We start from the raw sequence: 22,755 nt of genomic DNA, 5'->3' as shown, positions 1-22,755 counted from the left end.
GTATTTCACACTGAGTTTGACAAACTCACTTTCAATTATGCATTTTGACTTTTAGAAACAGAAATAAAAGAATCAGTATCTGTATCATATCTGACTATTTAAAAGATCCTCACTGGAGGATATGCTCACTGATTTTAGAGGGGAAGGGAGGCCGGCAGAAAAAGGGGAAGGGAGAGGGGAAGTGGGAGAGGGAGAGAGAGAAGCATCAGCTGATTGCCTCCTTTACAAGCCCCCTACCAGGCATGGAACCTGCGGTGTATGGGACAACACTCCACCCAACTGAGCCACCCCAAAAGGGCTATATCTGTATCTTTAAATACCATCTATCGATCTATTAATGTACAACTATGTATACTTAGTTGTCTGCTCTGATAAAACGGTACTAATATGGCTTGCTAAAGCGAAAGAAAGCTAAAATGGAAAATGATATAAAACACATCTCTGCTTTAATTCAATCCTAGAGTCATCTATAGCCTTGGAACATACTTACACCCAGAAACCCTGGTGATGAAATTTACACAATTAAGTCAGCGTGCCCATAATCTCTGCCCCAAGATATAAAAAATACACCTACAGATGTGCAAACCCAGCAGATGAGTCACCCCACATTAACTAATTCAATAATGTAATTAGTGCCAATGGCAAAGCTCCCAGCACCTTTAATCACAGAAAAAAAAAATCATCAGCCTTGGGAACTCTCAAAGAAACTCTTAGTTCAGTGCTTTATGTTGCAGTCTAAAAATATTACAAGGAAATCAAATACTATCCTCCAGCAACATCAAAGTGATGAACATTCTGTGTGACAGATCACGAGCTCTTGCCACTAAATGTTCACAGACTGCACCCCAACAAGAGAAACGACTGTCTAGGACAGCAGAAGAAAATACAGGCATTCTCCAGAAAGCACTGATCACTGATTCTGAAAATTGTGATGAATACTTTTGACCTTACAAGGACAGTGCATTCAATTTTCTGTAAGTACTGTATGTCAGTATCCCGTTTGTATTTGACTCAGTTATTATTTCTATATATTAATTCATATAATTGTGTCAAATTAACAAATGATTACTTAACCCTCATAATAAATCTCTAGCTTATAAATATACTATTAGACACTAGTTCACTGGCAAGGACTGAATTCTAACATAGTATTTAACTTAACTTTGAGCTTTTACTAAACTGAGCAACAGTAGACCCCAAGAATGAATTTTACAGTATTTTCCTTAGTATGCTACCTAACAGCTCTCAGAAAACAGTTGGCTTCATGGCTTTATTCTTTAAAATCACAAAGCACTAAATGCCAGTCACTGTGACTTTAAACTTCATGTTAAATATACAACTTACTCAATAACAATCAACAAGAGAATATAAGACAGGCACGAAAATATCTAGGCATCTTGACTTTTTATATAATATGCTTAACCTAGAACTAAATAAACAATTAAAGATAACAAAAAAGTTAAAAAGGGTGATTTTCAAAACCGAATATACAACTGTATAAGTAGAATATACCATAAATCTGCATTTCCAAATTCAGGTGTTTATCATGCTCCTTACTAGACTCATATTAAAAGCCTAAACATTAACTATGTGTTAATACACACAATCTACACAAAATAAGGCAAATGCCAAGCAACTGTAACCCTCAAAACAAATTAATTCACAAACAGTTCATCAGTTTCCATATCTCACTCAATTTAAAATGCTCTTAAACACATTCTCAAAAAAATACTGATTATTTATTTTCTACTTTAAGAGCAATGCATTAGAAATTGTTACAATCTAGCAAACTCACCTGATTCGAATATACCACTACTAAAAATGTTCAATGCATGTGTGTATTTTTTAACACTTCCTACCCTCACAAAATACCTCCTCAAAACTTAACCAGAAATATTTACATCAGAGTGCATCTATCCCTTTGATGTACTTTTATGAGGCCACTAATAAGAATTGTTTAAAGAATATTCAATGACCAAAAAGATGTTCATGGTATGAAGTTAAACAGAAAAAAAGGCCATGGTGCAATATGGTATTCTAGATCCTGAATATGATATTGAAAGAACCTTATGGACTTATACCTCACATTAGCAATTACACTACAGGGGGAAAAAAAAAAAAGAACCTTATGGAAAAACTGGCAAAGTTTTTCCAAATACAGTCTATGGTTTAGCTAGTAATATACCAGAATTGATTTCTTAGTTTTGACAAATATATCACAGTTGTGTATGATTAACATTATATAATTAAGAATCTCTGTACTAGCTTTCTACTTTTTCTGTGATTCTAAAATTTTTCTGAAAAAAATGTATTTTAAAAATTACTATTAGTGACCAGTACCAAATTTGAGAGGATTCTTATTAAAAAGAAAAATAGCCTTCATACTTATCTTTCTTCTACACAAAATACATAAACTCAGGGGAAAATAACTATACCAAAGCATACTAAAATGTTAACATTGGTTCACTTGGTGATAATATGAAAGGCATTTTTCTACTTATATTTTCTATTGAGTGTGAATTGCTTTTTAATCAACAAATTATTAGCTAAAGAATATACAAATCAGTATTTTATTAAAGGCTTCTTTAGAAAGAAATGCTATAAATGTCTAAGCAGAGCCCAAAGGCAGACTGCATACAAAACAGGTTAGGGCAGAGTGTGGCCAAGGGAAACTGCCGGGAGAGTTTAAGTAGGCAAAACCTAATTAGTAAATCCTGGCAATCTGCCAACGCACAGAACTTAACATCCACTCAGGCTCAAGGTGCTTGCAGTCAGCAAAGTTATTCTCAGAACTCACATGTCTTAGGGGAATGTCCCGAAAGGCCCCCCTAATGCTAAGAATTTATGGATATACATAGTCTGGGTTTATTCCAAACAAAAATAATGCAGTTGGCCATCTGGTGCACAACTGCCCACTGAGAGCTTCTAGAAACAGTCCTCAGTGCCACACAGTCTGTTCTTTAAGTTTCTCTCCTCTACTTATGTCTTTTTTCTCTAACACCTTCCTAACAGCCTATACCCAAGTCCATAGATAGCCCCCAGGCCTAAACACGGCCCTCCAGTGCCACTGAGCGACATGGGTAGAAAGATCAGGGTCTAGACACCAGTGGGATTACAGGCACGAATCCTATTTCAGGTGTTTGACAAGTATCAAAAAAGTTCTTCTTTGTTGTTTTTTTCCCCCTGATATTTTCAGGACAAAATATGTTCTAGGAAACTCCATTAAGCCATAAGAGGGAAAAATTAATCAACAACAAATGTTTTCCATCAAAATGAGAAAATAAAATACATTTTGTCCTTTAAAAAATATGCCAAAAATGGAATCAGACACACTATTCTGATAAAGAATCTTTTCCAAGCTGTAATCAGGGTGATTTGTGTGTGTCATCAGGCTGTGAAGTAGGGTTATAGGGCCAGTCTGGGCTTTACCTTGTTTTTTAAAAGCAGTTTTTAATTCTTACTTTGTTGGTTACCTTCACTCTCACCTGATAGTACAGCAGGTCCCAGAACTGTCACTTAATAAACATGCATGTGTGTTTTTGTTGCTTGTTTTTATTTTTAGTTTACTCTTTTGACTCCTTACAGACTCTATAATCAGATACCCCAGCATATTAAAACTAGTTGCAAAATAAAGCCCTATACTCAGAGACAAAATACTCTATGTTAAAGTACATAATCTTTACTTTATGAGCTTTATAACAACAATTTTAAGCACCAGAAGCCTTCTTTGCTTACTTTCCAGTTCTTGGCTGTGCTTAAGAAAATGGAGGCTTACCAAAATAGTAATCCACAGGTATAGAAGCCACTATATCATTATTGTTGTTATTATTTTGAATACTAATGGAGATATATATATACTGTTTTTCATCAAAGCTGAGAAACAGTTGATTTTAAGGCTAATAGCTTATGGACCACTAACGTATACAAGCAGCCAATTAACCTATGACATGTCACTGACTGATACACCCAAATTTTTGTGAATAAAATTGGAAAATATCACTTGGGTCAATGAATACAGTCAAATATAACACAGTGGAAATATGATGGACTTCAGGGTTAGAGAGATCTGAGTTCTTATCTAACCGTTCTGAATCTGAGTTTCCTCATAGGAAAGTTAAAAACACCACCACCACTACCTACCTCCTATGGTTGTTAGGTTTGAAGGCTCTTGCAGGGATAAGAGTGGGGAGTATCCTAACTACGGTAGTGAACAATGAAGATGAAGAGGATGGATTAGAGCAATATTTAGAAGTTACTGGTATTAATAACAGCCAATGTTAATTAGACTGGGAAGAAGAGCAGGAGTCAAGGAACATTTCCACAATTTCCTTTTAAGTGATGCACAGTTACTGAGCTAGGGGACAGATGGACACAAGATTTATTAAAGCATATAAACTCAGTCTTGAATGTACTGTGGTACTTGTAAGATACACAAGTGAAAGTGGTCAATGGGCAAACTGAAACATGATTACAGAGGTGGGGCAAAGATCTGAGTTGAAGAAATAGACCTGAGAGTCATCAGCTTATAGAAAGATGCAAGGCATGGGACAAGATGCAATTGCCCAATAAGAAGAAAAGTAAAACCTACAGGAACTTATAAACACCAACATTTAAAAGAACTACAGAGGGAGAGAAGTCCACAAAGGAAATTGAATGGGCACCGTCTAAGAAGCAGGAAGAAAATCCCCAGCAGTGTTACAGAAGCCTAAGGAAGAGAGAGACTCAAAGCGAATCACGTAAGAAGGTGTCTAATTATTAAGGTAAGATTGCAGAAACAATAGAAAGTTACTTTTGGAAAAAAATATTGAGCAGTAAAAAACAGCAGGACTGAATAGTCAGCTGTTTTCAAATTTCTCTGTTTTATGGAATAACCTGACTTGCTTGTTCCTTAAACAGAAGTTGGACAAAACCATAGACATCTATGGGAATAAAACAGACATCTATCTAACAAAGCATTGAGTTCCCCTTAAATGTTGAGTTCACTAGAGTCCACTACTGGTTAGGAAACTGGATGAGATGACTTGGGCTTTATTTCAATTTATTTCAATTTCAAGGACCAAACTAAATTTCAAAGACCTTGCATTAAAAAGAACAAAGGGAAAGACACAACCAAAAAGCTTTTAAATACTCAGAAATGGAAAGTAATGGTTGTATAAAGTTTTTAAAATTAGATTAAATTAAAACACATAAGTAAAACACATAAAAGAGGGACAGGGATTTTTATAACCTCGTGAGCCCAAAGTAAAAAACTTAACTTGATTTAAAAACTTTTATGACTGATTTTAGATGTAAGATGTCTGTTCCATGTCATTAAAACCTACCCAGCTGAGTTTTTACAATATAACTTTTTACTACTAAAAAATTATATTCTTTCTTTTCTTCATTTTAAAGTTCAGGTACATCAGTTTGTTTGCTTGCTTGTTTGCTTTTATGTTGTATTTGTTTACTTGGTTTTATGTTTGTTTTTCTGTTTGTTTTATGACAGTTTATAAAATTATTTGCAATGCTGGATACTTTGCATCTGGTCTCCTCCAGAGCCTTCCTAGGAGCCTGACTTCGTGGGCACCAACAGACCAGGTTGGCTGTGGCTCCATTCCTTACTGATGCTTCTCTACTGATGGCTCCTACCAGACAACCCTCTCCTATACCTACAGCTCTTGCTGGTTCAGGTGATCACTCCCCCTCCTCGGTCCCTTTCAGACCAACCAAGGTGGTAACAGCTCCTACTATTACTAGCTAGCCTAGTCATCATTGCTTGCTGGTTTCCTTTAACCTGCCTAAACTCTGTAAATGATCTCTTCATTAAATTCTTTTCTATTAACAGTTAGTTTTAAGAAACTACTGTTTTTTGCCAGAACCCAGACTCATAACTGTTACTGATGTTTCCAATACAGGAATTATATATTGTACTTATAACCATTATAGAAAACACTGCATGAGAAAAGGGCCATGATCCTATTACATTTCTGGTCAAACTAAATTCTTAAGAATGAAAAATAAAAATTACCAACACAAAAATGGATAGAGGGAAGGAATTCTTTGTAAATATTACTAAGATTAATATCTCAAAAATCGCCCTGGCTGGCGTAGCTCAGTGGATTGAGCGCGGGCCTGCAAACCAGAGTATCGTGGTTCGATTCCCAGTCAGGGCACATGCCTGGGTTGCAGGCCAGTTCCCAGCAGGGGACTCACGAGAGGCAACCACACATTGATGTTTCTCTCCCACTCTTTCTCCTTCCCTTCCCTTCTCTCTAAAAGTAAATAAATAAAATATTAAAAAAAAAAAATCTCAAAAATCTTGCAGTCACCCATTACACCTCATTCTCATATCCCATCTCTAATCTATAAATCCTTACAGATCTCTGAAAAATACAGCCCAGTTCAACAGCTGCTTACCACCCCCACCATTACTTCTCAGGGTCAAGCTACCATCACTTCTTGTCTGAACTTTGCAATAGCCTTCTGACTGAAAGCTTCCACCTCTGTTCCCGTCCTCCTCCAGCCTTTTCTCATCAGAGCAACCAGAGTAGTTTTGTTAAAAAGTGTTACTGGATTGCACATATTTTTTAATGGTAAAAATCATGACTCTTAGAAATATGGTCAAATGAACACATGTCAACGATATTATTTAACTCATTAATTAATGAGGGAACCATTAAGATGCTACAACTGGTTCAAAGGAGAGTTCCAAGAACCACACCTATGTAGAGAATAAGGAATTCTGGAATGAATTTACAAATAGATGTAAAATAGTTCTTACTCACAGGGCAACAATCAATTGCATTCCACTGGACACAATTTATTTGCACTTCTATGGATGTGACTCATGTGCCTTTTTAAGCTTTCTACAAATTACAAAACTGCACAGTAACTCAAAGAAAATGAGGTGGAGATAAATTCAATGGATGAACAAGACAGAACACCCATTCATCATTTTTTGCCCGTTTCAAAGTAATTCATAATTTTTCCTAACAAAATCTTGTATAACACCCTATTCCCCTGAAGGTAAAAATCAAAGACTTTTTAGTGGCCTGGCCTACAAGGTCCTAAATGTTCTGTATTGCTTCTTGCCCTTCCCTCCTGCTCCACTACTAATGTCCTGTATTAATACTTTACAACTCTCCTGCTCCACACTCTATTTCAGCCATACTGGCCTCCCCTGCTGGTTCTGAATAAACTAAGCATGATTCTACTGCAGATCCTTTGCAACCATTGTTCTCTGTGGAACACTCTTCTGCCAGGTACCCACAGAGCTTGCACCCTCACTCGTGCCAGGTTGTTTTGTTCACAAATTCATTCATTAGAGGACTCCCCTGAGTGCCTATATGAAACAGGCAGACCCCCAACTTGTAACAGCACTCCCTTTCTTCATATGCTACTCGATTATTCTCCAAATGACTTATTACCAACTGACACACTATATCAACTTTACTTTTGAGTCCCTGTCTCTCTACCCCATAGCCAACAAATGTAAATTCCACTGAGGCAAAGACTCTGTCTTCTTCACTGCTATATCCCTAGAGCCTAGCATGCCCAAAACATTAAAGGCTCAGTTTTAGTTAAATGAATAAATACTCTAATAGTAGTGTTTCAAAACAGCAGCATACTTATTGATAACTCTTGTCCCTGAACTTCTGTTATGCAAAAACTTAACAATAAAACTACAACCAAATAATCTTACATTATTACTAATTTACTTAATAGTTACTGATTACTTTAAGAAATGTGGCTTACAATTATCACTTAGATTTACCTGAACATTAACAGCTATTTCATGTAAAATGCTTTGAAATTCAGCATGTAGTATAACAAACATTTCTCAGAAGCAATGCTTATAAGCACTGTGGCCACGAAAGTGTACAAGTACTGAATATTCACAAGACTTAGCAGCCACCAGATGTCATTCGAATTGCAGTTATTATAGCAGATGTGATGTCTCATGATTCTACCTAGGCAAGTCAGTTGCCAAAAAGTCATTTCCCAACCTGTATTCACTCCCTCCAAGCCAGGTCACTCTTTTAAGTTCCTGCAGTCTTAGGATGAGCCTAGGTGAAGGTGAGGAACTCTAGGGCTGAAACCATTGTTTGTGTTGAATTTCTGATGTCAACCCTTCCCCTAAGTTCTTCTCATTCTTAACCTTAAAAGGTGCTTAGTATTAACTAGCATTTTCTTTGAATATCACTTGAATTACCTGCCCTACGCAATTCCAACACCAACACCTTTGGTTTAATGACTTGGCATTTCTTTGGTATTTGTAACTAAAGAAAGAAATAAACATTCAACTGAAACAGAATGAAGAAACAAGAACTCAGAAAAAAATAGACTTTTGAACCTCTGGGACAACTTGAAACGTTCCAATACCCAAATTATAGGGGTGACAGAAGGCAAACAGGAAGAGCAAGAAATTGAAAACCTATTTGAACAAATAACGAAGGAAAACTTCCTGAGTCTGGAGAAGAAAATAGACTTCCAGGAAGTCCAGGAAGCCCAAAGAGTCCAATGAAGTTGGACCTAAAGAAGAACACACACCAAGGCACATCATCATTGAGTTACCCAAGATTAAAGACAAAAAGAGAATCTTAAAAGCAGCAAGGGGAAAGGAAAGATTTACCTACAAAGGAGTGCCCATAAGTCTATCAGCTGACTTCTCAAAAGAAACCTTACAGGCAAGAAGGGGCTGGAAAGAATTATTTGAAGGTATGAAAGGCAAGGCCCTACATCCAAGATTACTCTCTCCATAGGGAACCCTGGTACACTGTTGGTGGGAATGCGGACTGGTACAGCCACTGTGGAAAACAGTATGGAATTTCCTCAGAAAACTAAAAATGGAATTGGCTTCTGACCCAGCAATTCCACTGCTGGGATTATACCCTAAGAACCCTGAAACACCAATCCAAAAGAACCTATGCACCCCAATGTTCACAGCAGCACAATTTATAATAGCCAAGTACTGAAAGCAACCTAAGTGCCCATCAGCAAATGAGTGGATCAAAAAACTATGGTTCATTTACACAATGGAATTCTACACAGCAGAGAGAAAGAAGGAGCTTATATCCTTTGCAACAGCATGGATGGAACTGGAGAGCATTATGCTAAGTGAAATAGGCCAGGTGGTGAGGGAAATGCCATATGATCTCACCTTTAACTGCAACATAATCAACAAAAGAAAAAAGCAAGCAAAATGTAACCAGAGTCACTGAATTAAAAACAATCTAACAATATTCGGAGGGGAGGGGAGAGGGGGAGGGGACAGTGGAGAGAAGGGTTTTCAAGAATTACTATAAAGGACACATGGACACCTTCCACCCAAGGGGGAGGGTGGAAGCAAGGATGGGAGTTGAGTTTGGCTGGGATTGGGGGGATGGGTGGGGAGAAAATGCAGACAACTGTAATTAAACAACAATAAAGTAATTTTTTTTAAAAGCCTCTATCCTGCAAAGCTATTATTTAGAATGGAAGGGCAGATAAAGTACTTCCCAGATAAGGTCAAGTTGAAGGAGTTCATCATCACCAAGCCATTATTACATGAAATGTTAAAAGAAAAGGATTTCTTTATCTAAGAAAAGATAAAAAATATTAACAGTAAAATGACAACAAACTCACAACTATCAACAAATAAACCTAAAAAATTAAAAGAAAGAAAAACAATGAAAACAAAAACTAAGCAAACAGCCAGAACAGGAACAGAACCAGAGAAATGGACGTCACATGGAGGGTTTTCAGTAGGAAGGGGGAAAGGAGGAATGGGGGGGGAAGGTACAGGGAAGAAGAAGCATAATTGGTAGGCATTAAATAGATAGGGAGAGGTCAAAAATGGTATAGGAAACAGAGAACTCAAAGAACTTAAATGTACAACCCCATGGACATGAAGTAGAGTGGGGAAATGTTGGAGGGTTAGGGGGTGCAGTGTGGAGGGGGGATAAAGGGAGAAAAACTGGGAAAGCTGTAATAGCACAATCAATAAAATACACTTGTAAAAAATAAAATGAATGATATTAAAAAATGAAAATAAAAAAATAAACAGAACTAAAACAATACCTAAAGCAAAAACAAACCTCACACAAAATGAGTACTCTCCAATGAAATCCTCTTAAAGAGGGACTGGGAAAGTAGCACAAATGACAAAAAATAAATTAAAAATTAAAAATAAAACTTGTATACTTACAATTAAGTGTACATGTCTAAACAATTCATGGGTCAAATAAGAATCACTTTTAAAATAAACAAAGCCAAGAATATTCTGTACCAAAATGTGTGGGAAGGCAGCCAAGATGATACTTAGATGCAAATTAAAAGACTAAGATTTTAAACTTAAAAGTTCTTTTAAAAGGACAGCATAAAAACCCTAAAAATTCTGAGGAAGCAGAAATAAATAGCAGGACTTAAAAAGACAGAAAACATTTACAACAGAGATGATCAACGGAGTCAACAGTTCATTCTTTTAGAGAGTGATCAAAATGATAAACCCCTGGAAAAAACTAATCAAGCAAAAGAAAAAAAACAAACTACTAAAGGGAACATCATTACAAATGCTGTAGAGATGAAACTAATAAGAGGATATTACAGACAATTTTACTGTAATAAATTTCTAAATTAAAAATTTTTTAGAACATACAATCTATTAAAAAGAACTATCACTTTCTAATTCAAACCTATCACAAACGTACCGTCATCAAACATCAAGTCACCAAGCATGCTACTGGCATAAGACATACAGATCCAACAGAACAAAGTTGAGAATTCAGAGACACACCCACATATTCATAGCCTATTGGTTTTCAATAGAGTGCCTGGACAACTAATTCAATATGGAAAGAAGAGTCTCTCCAACAAATGGTGCCAGGACAACTAGATTTCCAATAGAAAAAAAAAATGTGACCTCTACTTCATACTGTATAAAAAAAATTAACTCAAAATGGATCAAAGACCTAAATGTAAGCACTAAAACCATAAAATTTTCAGAAGAAAACATAAATCTTCATGACCTTAAGTTAGGCAAACGTTTGTTACGATACCAAATTACAAGAAAAAAAGAAAAGAAATATACAAACTGGACTTCATCAAAATAAGAAACATTTGTGCCCAGACCAGCTGTGGCAAAGCAAACAGAAGGCCAAGATTCAATTCCCATCAGGGCACAAGCCTGGGATGCGAGTTTGGCCCTAGGTGGGGTACGTACGAAAGGCAACCCATCCATGTCTCTCTCTCACATCAATGTTTCCCTCCCTCCCTTTCTTCCTCCCTTCCCCAACTCCTAAAAATAAATACATAAAATCTTAAAAAAAAAAAGAAAGAAACATTTGTGCTTTAAAGGACACTATCAAAAACGTAAAAAAGACAATCCGAAGAATGGGAGATAATACTTAGAAACCATGTTTCTAAAAAGAGTTTAATACCCAGAATATTAAGAACTCTTACAACTCAACAATAAAAGGACAAATAACCCAAATTTTAAATGGGCAGATCTGAATAGACATTTCTCCAAAGAAAATATACAAATAACTAATAAGTACATGAAAAGATGGTCACTCTGGCCAGGTGACTCAGTTGATCAGAGCACTGCCCGGTGTACCAAAAAAGGCTGGAGGTGTGCCTTCCAGTCGGGGCACATGCCTAGGTTGTGGGTTCAATCCCCAGGAGGGGTGCATGTGAGAGGCAAACTATGTTCCCCTTTCACGCTGATGTGTCACGCTCTTCCTCCCTCTCTCCCTCTCCCTTCCTTAATAAACATGCACTCAGGTGAGTGTTAAAAATGAAAAGATAATCGATATCCTTAGTCATTAGGGAAATACAAACCAAGTCCACATACTTCATCTCATGCCCGGTAGGATGGCTATCATAAAAAAGACAGCAGCCCTGGCCGGGTGGCTTGGTTCACTGGAGCACGGTCCCGAACACCAAAAAGGCACGATTCAATTCCCAGTCTGGACACATAGAGGAGGCAACCGATATTGTGCCCTCACATCAATGTGTTTCTCTTTCTCTCTCTCTCCCTCTCCCTTTAAAATCGATAAACATACTCTCAGGTGAGGATTTAAAAACAAACATAATCAACATCACTAGTCCTTAGGGAAATACAAATCAAATCCACATATTCTGCCTCGCAGCCACCCACTGGGATAACTATAATCGAAAAGATAACAGCAGGCCTGGTTGGGCGTGGTTGGTTGGAGCACTGTTTCTTACACCAAAAGGTTACAGGTTCAATTCCCAGTCGAGGCAAAGATATCAGTTTGAGAGTTGCAACCCTGGTGGGGGGCATATGAGGCAATCGATAGAAGTTGCTCTCTCACATCAAAGTTTTTTTCTCTCTCTCCTTCCCTCCCTCCCTCCCCACTTCTTCTCTCTCTCAAACCAATGAAAATTGGGCTTCTGGTCAAGATGGTGATGAAGGCAGACATGGCTTGCCTCTTCACAGAACCACATCAAAATTACAACTAAAATGTGGAACAACCGTTATTCAGGAACATCAGGAATCGAGTTGAATGGAAATCTGACAACATCCATCCAAACTGGTAGGAGGGGCACAGACACAGAACAGGCTGCTACCATACCCACGTGGATAAAAATTTGCGAGGGATATCTTAAAATCGAGCAGTCCCAGCCCCACGCCAAGACCCCCAACCCAGAATCCCAAAACAAATTATGCCAGGAAGATAAGTGCCCCCAACTTCTGGCTGTAAAAACCAGCAGTGATTGAGTAAGTGGAGGCAGCTGACAGAGACCTAAGCAGTTCCTCTTCAGGACTCACCTACTCAGACCCACTCTCTCTGGGCTCCAACAATGGGGTGGCTGCTTGAAGGGCCCCAGTGGTAAACAGGCAGAGACTGAAGTGTCTGGCTTATGGGAGAGCAAAGGCCATTGTCCCTCTGCCTGGGGATCTCCAAGCCCAGCACAAATAGCAGCCATCTCTGATTGCACCTCAGATTGTTCAGGGTGTCCAAGACAAAATACAGGTTGGGGCTGACTCTGGTGGGGTTTCCATCTGGGAAACCCCAGGGCCAGCACACCCGGTGGACAGCTACAGACCATATCAGAGCACCACCACCCTGCCCCTGCACAGCTGATCCTCCACAGAGGGCAGAGGGTGGTGGTCAGTGATCAGAGGCAGTCCTTGCAGCTGACTGGCCTGGGTAAACCCCGCCCATTAATCTGCCAATAGCAATCAAGGCTCAACTACAGGGTCAGCCCATACAAAGGGCTCACCTTGAGTACACAGCTTGGGTGATAGGGGAGGCTGTGCCACTGGACCCTAAGAGACACCTACTACATCAGGCCATACAGCCAAGACAGGGAGTCAAAGAAGCTCTACCTAACATAGAAACAAGCCCAGGGAGGCTGCCAAAATGAGCAAAGAAACATGGCTCAAATGAAAGAACAGATCAAAACTCCAGGAAAAGAGCTAAACAAAATGGATAAGCAATCTATCAGATACAGAGTTCAAAACACTGTTTATAAGTATGCTCGAGGAACTTAGAGGGGACCTCAACATCATAAAAAAGACCCAGTCAGAAACTAAGGAGACACTAATTGAAATAAAAAACAATTTACTGGGAAACAACAGTAGAGGAGATGAAGCCAAGAATCAAAGCAATGACTTGGAACATAAGGTAGCAAAAACAACCATACAGAACAACAAGAAGAAAAGAAAAACTAAAAAATGAGGGTAGTATAAACAGCCTCTGGGACAACTTCAAATGATTCAACATTCGCCTCATAGAGATACCAGAAGAAGAGAAAGAGCAAGACATTGGAAATCCAATGAAAAGACAGTGAAAGAAAACTTCCTTGATTTAGTGAAAGAAATAGACATGCAAGTCCAGGAAGCATAGAGTTCCAAACAAGATGGATGTAAAGAGGATCACGCCAAGACACATCATAATTGAAATGCCAAAGGCTAAAGATAAAGAGAGAAGATTGAAAGCAGAAAGAGAAAAGCAGAGAGTTACCTACAGGGTAGTTCCCAGAAGACTTCCAAATGATTTTTCAAAAGAAACTTTGCAGGCTAGAGGGGACTGGCAAGAAGTATTCAAAATGATGAAAATCAATAACCTACAACTTAGATTACTCTACCCAGCAAAGCTTTCATTTAGAATGGAAGGGCAGATAAAGTACTTCGCAGACAAGGTAAAGCTAAAGGAGTTAATCATCACCAAACCATTATTATATGAAATGTTAAAAGGACTTATTTAAAAAAAAAAAGATCAAAACTATGAACATTAAAATGGCAATAAATACATAACTATCAACAATTGAATCTAAAAAACAATAAGCAAATAAGCAGTACAGAAACAGAATCATAGATATGGAGATCTTTGGGATGGCAGCCAGTGGGAAAGGGGGTTTGGGGGATAGGAGAAAGGTAAAGGGATTAAGAAGTAGAAATTGGTAGCTATAGAATAGGCAGGGGGATGTTAAGAGCAAGTATAGGAAATGGAGAAGCCAAAGAACTTGTATGCATGACCCATGCATATGAACTAAAGAGGGTGATTGTCAGAGGGAATGGTGGGTGCTGGGTAGAAAGGGGACAATGGGAGAAAAGTTGGGACAACTGTAATAGCATAACCAAAAATACTTTTAAAATAAAACAATTTCTAGCATATTTAAGAAAAATGTGAAAGGCAAAACCATTAAGATTTTAGTTGAGAATGCCATCAGAAGTTATTAAGGTATACATGAGAAATGACATATAACCAACTGAATTCAAAGATGAAATTATTTTAATCTTTTAATTTCCCTCTATATTTTACATATTAATCAGAGTAATCATGTCAAAGGAAGTAGACCATCTGATTTAAAAAAAATAATAGGATGCTAATGTAACACAGAGCCTCCAATGTTCCAACTACTTCACATCCTAAATATAATATACATTTATGCCCTCACTTAAGATCAGCACATTATTGAAAGGATCTGTTAACAAGAATTTTAAAAAATATAAAATATCTAATGGTTCAATAAGTGTCTGTATCAATGTCTGTGCTGATATCTCATCTTAAATATTAGCAGTGATGCCCATGGTAAAATCTAAGTGGTGCTTCAGGTAAGTGGGGTATTGGTTTGAACCTCCCCACTGCTCCTTGAATCACATTTTTTACTAAAAGCCAGAACCTCTCTTTGAATGCTTCAGGGAAGAAATACCTAATGTATTAAGATAAGATCTCCTTTGGAAAGAGTAAGAATTATTTTAAAAATAAAACACAGACTGAAGAACTTTCAAATAATTCTGAAATTCAAAGTGGCACGAAAATAAGCATAATAAAGGAATACATAATTCCCTTGGGAAACTATTAACTATACATGTTATTAAACATATAGCTATATAACAACATATAAAAATATATACATGTAATTGGAAGGGATAAGTTGGAAAAATAATTACCCCCAAATAATTTTTTTAATAATATGAAGTGTGTCCATCAAGCAAAAGAAATTAATTCCCATTTCATCCACCACCAAAACACCCTCCCCCTTCTCCAAAAACACACACTCTATTAATATAGAGTAGGCATTTTCAATATGAACTGTAAGCATCTGGCTCACATGAAAAACAAAATGATTTTAACCACACAAGTTCCAGCACTCAGACTTGTAGTTTCTCCATGCTGCCCACACAGCACTTTGTGAGCATGTGATTCGGAGGAATGATGCGCAATCACACCACATTCCTTCCCTCAGCTCACACATCCAGAACTTGCCCTCTCAGCTGCATTCTTCTCCAAACAGCCATGGTCACCTTAGCAACCCTATGCTCCTAATATGGACAGCTGGTCCATTTAAAGTCAGCCCTTCTTGGCAGGGAAAATGCTTGTTCTTCAAATTAGGGGAGAAAGAAGAGGTTTTCCTTTCAATACACATTACAGGGGTTGATTCAACTTGATCAGCACTTTTGTTCTGTGGCAGTAAGCTGGGTCGAGTTTCAACCTATTCTGAGTTTGGGTTTTTTGGTGTTTTGTTTTGTTTTTTTTAAATCTAAAGCAAATGGCTAAAAATGAAATAAAGGTAGCTCATATGGAATTCTAAGGAAGAGCAGAACATGAAAAACAAAGGTATCTGCAATAACTGTATTCTTTTATAAAATGATAAAGCTATCCACACTGTTCAAAGTTCAAATTCACTTAAATTGAACTATAACATCTGAAGCCTTCATATGCAATAAGAAGTCAGAAGATATGTATTTTTAAACATAACCTAATATTGAACAACAAAAATATTGCTAAACTTCAAAGTCCTACAACTTCAATCTACTCAATACACTGTGAGTCAACAGACTGTTCCCCCTACTTACATGTAAAATTTCACAATCTTTCCAAAGCCTTAAATGTATATTAGGTATTGAAACCAAGTGGCTAGTATATCTGAGAATTCTCCAGACCTACAATAACCTAGAATAGCACTGGATTACTGAAAACCAATCTTGATCTTATGCTTATACCATGAAAGCTGGGCCTGAAAAAAATTAGGTCTCTTGAGATGAAAGATATAGTTTTATAGTGAAGTTTGCCTGATTTTTGTACTATGAATGAATAATTGGGGGTGGAGAACTGCCATGTTCTAAAATATGTGAGATCACATTCCAGACCCACAAAGGGATTCTACACTCCCATCCATCAAAATGAGACACCTCATCTTTAAGGAGAGTATATAGGCACACTGGAAACTAAAAGGCACCTACAATTTATGGCCCTCGCTGTAAATGGGAAATATTTTATGAAATAATTTTCTATATAACTGGGGCACACAAAATCTGTATTAATTTAATAAATGTTTCATTAAAAATGAAACATTTTTAACCTCAAAGTTTAAAACTTAAACTTCGAGGTATAAACTTAAAAGTTTGAACCTTATAGTTAAGTAAGTACCACCTACATTATTCATTGCTTATATTTTTGTTTGTATGTGCGTTTTTTAACTTCTCAGACAGTAAGTTTCTTCCTGGTTAGAAACATTTCTTTAAAGTTAAAATTATCCTAGTAATTGTATGTTCTATACAGAAAAACGTGTCAGATGATGAGGTAGCAGTATAGATTAGTACAAATAACCTAAAGCTAATTCCACTACTGCTTTCATCATTTGTAAAATGAGAATACTATCTATTTTACTTGATTCAGTCAGGCAGGAGGAGCAGAGATGTGGCAACACAGAGGAGGTGGTCCCACATCCACAGGTAGTGGATAAAAATCAGGAGGTATATCTCAGGAGTGAAGGATCTGAGCTGCACGCCAGGCCCCCCAAACCAGGGTTCCAGTACCAGGAAGGTAAGTCCTGATAACTCTGGGCTACAAAAAAAAAAATTGGAGTTGGGGCAGTGGAAGAAACTGCAGGATTCTTCTCAGGCCTCTCCCCTTAAAGGGTCCGAATGGACTTAGGACTTACAGAGACTCACTCTCTCTGAGCTCTACCATTGGGACAGCAGCTGGAAAGGCACCAGTGGCATATGGGGAGAGACTGAAGTGTCTGGCATCAGAGCGAGTGCCAGCGGACAACTCCCTCCCAGGCAAAACTCCAGAGGCCAGGCAGCAATCAACGTCCCTTTTCTGAGCCCTTGCTTACCCAGAGCCACAGAGTGGTGACATCATATCTGAGACTCTATCAACCTGGGTCACAGTGGTTGCCCTGCTCAGGTGATTACCCAAGGTTCTGCCCCACCCAACTTAAAGGTGCACTTTTCTACACTAGGCCATGCTACTAAGACAGGGAGTCAAAGCAGTTCTATCAAATACATAGAAACAAACAGAGGGAGGCTACAAAAATGAGGAGACAAAGAAACATGGCCCAAAAGGGAAAAAACAAACAAACACAAAAAACAGAACAAAACTCCAGGGAAAAAAACTAAACAAAATGGAAATAAGCAAACTAACAGATGCAGAGTTCAAAACACTGCTTATTAGGATGCTCAGAGAACTCACTGGGTACTTCAACAGCATAGAAAAGATCAGGCAGAAATAAAGTTTACGCTTAAGTAAAATAAAGAAAAATTTACAGGGAATCATCAGTGGAGTGGATGAAGCCAAGAATCAAATCAATGACTTGGAACACAAGGAAGAAAAATATCAATCAGAACAGCAAGAAAAGAATCAAAACAATGAAGATAGAGTAAGGAGCCTCTGAGACAACTTCAAGTGTACCATCAGTCAAATCATAGGAGTGCCAGAAGGAGGAGAGCAAGAGTAAGAAATTGAAAACTTACTTGAAAAAGTCCAGAAAGAGTCCAAAACAAGCTGAACAGAAGAATGACCACACCAAGATACATCAAAATTAAAATGCAAAGGTCAAAGATAAAGAGAGAAGCTTAAAAGCTGCAAGAGAAAAACACATAGTTGCCTACAATGGAATTCCTATAAGGCTGTCTGTTAATTTCCCAAAACAAGTTTTGCAGGCCAGAAGGGACTGGCAAGAAGTATTCAAAGTGATGAAAAGCAAGGACCTACAACCTAGATTACTCTACTCAGCAAAGCTATCATTTGGAATGGAAGAGCAGGTAATGTGCTTCCCAGACAAGGTAAAACTAAAGGAGTTCATCATCACCAAACCTTTAACATATGAAATGTTTAAGGGACTTATTTAAGAAACAGAAGAGCAAAATGATATGATATGAACATTATGATATGAACATTAAAATGGCAATGAATTCACAACTGTCAACAACTGAACCTAAAAACAAAGCAAACAAGCAGAACAGAAACGGAATCATAGATATGGAAATCATTTGGAATGGCACCATTTGAGAAGAGGGAGGGGAGAATGGGGGAAAAGGTATAAGGATTAAGAAGTACAAATGGTAGGTACAGAATAGGCAGGAGGATGTTAAGAACAGCATACGAAATGGAGTAGCCAAAGAATTTATATGCATGACCCATGGATGAGAAGTGAGGGGGTGGGGGGATTACCAGAGGGAATAGGGATAGTGGGTAGAGGAATAAAGGGGGAAAATCTGAACACCTATAACAGCATAATCAATAAAATATACTAAAATAAAAATAAAACCATCAGTACTAATGGAAGTTTAAAAAGATAAAAACATCCCATTATTTAAAATAAAAGTAAGTAAAAAAAAATTAATAAAGCAAGCCCCTAAAAGAGGTACTCAGCAAAGTCATTTAGGCAATGTCCACTGAGACAGAAGGTAGACGGGTCCCAGTGGAAGAAGAGAACCTGTCACAGGATAAATAAAAACCCACTCCTATGGACACCAGGATAAAATCTGACCATGAAAAGCAGTGTTTGAGTTTCAAAAGTGAATCACACTCTTTTATCTTAATTTCAAATAAGATGAGCCTGTGTTTCTAGCAAATTCTGAGGTAGTCAAGGTTTGCAAACAAATCTGTGACAATCTTTCAATAATCAATAAAAGGTCTGAATATGGGAAAGGAATTTTTAAAAATCAATAAAATTTTAGCCTGTTTTCAACTATATTTGTTTTATTTCTATACCAATAATTTCTTACCTTGTAGAATTCTCTTCTGAGAAAAACAGATACAATTTTGTTCCTAAAAAATTTCAGGTAGAAAAGTTGAAATGTTAGTTTCAAAACAAAGTCTGTTGAAAATGAAAAGTTATAAACTGCTAACACAATACATACAAAGTATTATAACATTTAGTATTACCAAATCTTAAGGAAGAGACAGTAAGTCTTTAACAATAAAAGTACTTTATTATTTTTATAAAAATAGTTATTTTATCACTACAGAAATACTCATAACAATCAAATCATTTTTGCTAGGTACACAATGTTTGGCACATTATTCTAAAACACTGTTAATCGATTGGGTTTTACTCTAGTCAAGAGTTGATATTTTCAAGGGTACTTTTTAGGCATAACCTACAATGTCGTAAAATTCATCCTTCCAATGCATAACATTCAGTAACTTTTGCTATACTCACAAAGTTGTATAACCTTCTCTACCATCTAACGCCAAAAAACTTTTGTCACTCCAGTAAGGAACCCTGTACTGAAGCAAACATTTTTCTTTTAGGGAGGACTATTTGAAACAATTTTTTTTAATTTATAAGAAGCATATTCTTTATAACACAATGATCAAAATTATGTTCTTGTTTTGTTTTTTTTTTAAGATTTTATTTATTTATCTTTAGAGGGGAGGGGAAGGAAAGAGGGAGAGAAACAGCAATGTATGGTTGCTTCTCATGCATCCCCTGCTGGGAACTGGCCTGCAACCCAGGTATGCGCCCTGACTGGGAATCGAACCACAGTTGTTTCGTTCGAACTCAATCCACTGAGCCACACCAGCCAGGGCTATGTTCTTTTAAATGTATAGAACAGAGACTGGTAGGGAAAACAAATATTGTAAAATTGTAAGAGTAGTTGTATTAGTGACTGACTCTTTTTCATACATTCCCTCTAAAGCTATGATTTTACAGTATTACCTTATTTTTCTTAAAAGGTATAGCACAAACGTACATTTTCTGGAGCTATATGTTAGAATTTGTACTATAATCAACAGTAAAGAAAAAAAGAAAAAATGCATTAAAGAAAAAAATGCATATATACATTTTAACAATGTCCACTATGCTTTTTTACTGTTTTTCAAAGTAGATAAAATAAGTATAAAGTTAAAGAAAATGTTGGCCACACTTACTAATCTGGTTGAAAAGCCACAGCTGCATTTTACTTTAAGACAAATTGGCTGTTTCATCACTTTGCATCTGGGCATCTACTTCTTAATGGTCATTTCTGAAATAAAGATGTAGCAATTAAGTATATTATAATAAAAACATGAAATCTCTAATGACAATTACCTAAATTTCGGTGACTACAGGAAGCTATCAAGAGAGTTCCTGGGCAACCTTCCAATACAGAACATTAGCAGGACTGAGGGTAAGTTGGGATGGATGGGGTACAGGCTATCGTCCCACTGGCCCAGAATTCAATAGTTAAGTTACACATAATGAGTATGAAAATCCATAACCTCTTCAGTCCTGGACCCCTTTCACCCACCAGGGTCTTGCAATTGTTAAAAATGCCATTTACAGATTGGAAAAAGAAAAAAAGAAAGATGTATAAGATAAGCACTAAAACTGCACACTTGAAAAAAAGAAATAGCTTACTTGTTATATCTGTTTGTCTATTTTCCTTCTCACGTCTATAAAGTAAGCTCCAGAGATTTGTCAGATTTAATTAATGATATTTTTCAAGCACCAAAGACAATGACTACCATGCATTAAGTGTTCAATAAATATTTATTGAAAGAACGAATAAACTGATGAATGATTTAACATGTCTCAAAATGGCACAGTGTCAAAATGTGGTATCTTCCACACAGACACCATTGATGCTAATGCCAACTACATTATCTTTATTGCTTTGTTCTCCAATAAACAAAGCCCCAGTTAAAAGACAATCAAGACCAAATCCCAACCTTCAAGGAACAGAACAAAGGCATATATGTCACTTCCTAATTTTGTGAGTGCAACTTCTGGGAAAGACTCCTAGAAGGGGGATTGCTAGATAGGCAATTTTGCTAAATACTGCCAAATGGTGTGAGTGAGGGTTTTTTCTCTTATAAATATGTGTGTTCTTTGAAGTGCTGGTTGTGAAGAGAGCTAAGAATATAAGAGAAAATCTTTCATGAGGAGTGACAGGCTGACAAGTCTCAGAAATAACCTTCACAGAACCCAGGAGCTCCCTATTTTCAATCCTGTAGCTCAATCAGTATCCCACAAAACGCTACTCTTTTTGTAAAAAGCTGGAATACAAATACTAACACAGACTTGCTTCTTTTTCCTTTCAAAAAGGAATCAATGGGAAGGATAAACTAAAACCATTTTTTAAAGGGTTATCTACAGAGATAAGAGAAAAAAACAGTATAAGGGACAAAAATGGAAGACTTCTCAGAATATACTTTCTAGTTTTTACTTTGAAGACATATTTTAAGAGAAAATGAACATCAAATGATACTGACATTCTGAGTATCAAAAAAATGACTACCATTGACTGAAACATAACATATAAAAATTCATCTTTGGAAGTTGCTAGGGCACTAACAACTGAAAATTAATAAAAGAGAATTATCATCTGAAAATCGATAAAGGGGAATAATCAAGCATTTATCCTGGCTTTCTTTGTGAAAAATGCCTCAGGGTAATATAGCAGTCAATAAATGAAAGCTCTTTTTTTTTTATAAGGTTCCTAACTTAAACATAGAAGTAGTGATAGGATTAGGAAATCACCATTTTGTAACTCCTAATGAAATAAGAGATATTTAAAAGTCATCAATGATTGTCAAAACCATTAGGTAAAAAGGCTGATGAGAAACTTAAATGACTTAAATGGATAAGTCAGTTGACAAAACTTGAACGCAGTGATTAATCTTAACATCATTAAAAATGTGTCAACTAGCCCTGACTGGTGTGGCTCAGTGAACTGAGTGCTGGCCTGTGAACCAAAGGGTCCTGGTTCAGTTCCCAGCCTGGGCACATGCCTGGGTCACAGGCCAGGTCCACAGTTGGGGATGTGCAAGAGTCAACCTCACATTGATGTTTGTCTCTCTCTTTTTCTCCCTCCTTTCCCTGCTCTATAAATATAGATAAGTAAAATAATTTTTTTTATTTTAATTGTTGTTCAGGTGACGTTTTCTGCCTTTTACTTCCATTCCAGTATAAAATATTTTTTAAATGTGTCAACCAGATATGTGCAGAAATATTCATGACCATCCATTAAATGTTCATCCTGGAAGCTCCATTTCAAATGATATCCACAATATTACCTACCACCTGGTCCAAGCCACCTTATTTCTC

At 37.0% G+C, this 22,755-nt stretch overlaps 1 protein-coding gene across 5 annotated transcripts in view; it reads right to left on the bottom strand.

Annotated features, from left to right (window-relative positions):
• FRS2 (fibroblast growth factor receptor substrate 2) overlaps positions 1-22,755 on the bottom strand; it is a 103,061-nt gene that overhangs the window by 28,901 nt on the left and 51,405 nt on the right. For all 5 annotated transcript variants that reach the window (XM_053661558.1, XM_053661562.1, XM_053661561.1 and 2 more), the window contains 2 exons: positions 20,598-20,692; positions 19,448-19,490 (listed from right to left, as the gene is read on the bottom strand). The gene's annotated coding sequence lies outside the window, so the exon portion shown is untranslated. The remainder of the gene's footprint in view (positions 1-19,447; positions 19,491-20,597; positions 20,693-22,755) is intronic.

This window comes from Artibeus jamaicensis, unplaced genomic scaffold (assembly GCF_021234435.1).
Source record: "Artibeus jamaicensis isolate MK-2021 breed Jamaican fruit bat unplaced genomic scaffold, CSHL_Jam_final contig_233, whole genome shotgun sequence".
Taxonomy (NCBI): Eukaryota; Metazoa; Chordata; class Mammalia; order Chiroptera; family Phyllostomidae; genus Artibeus; species Artibeus jamaicensis.
Note: the sequence above shows the minus strand (reverse complement) of the source record. Positions and strands in the feature narration are given on the sequence as shown.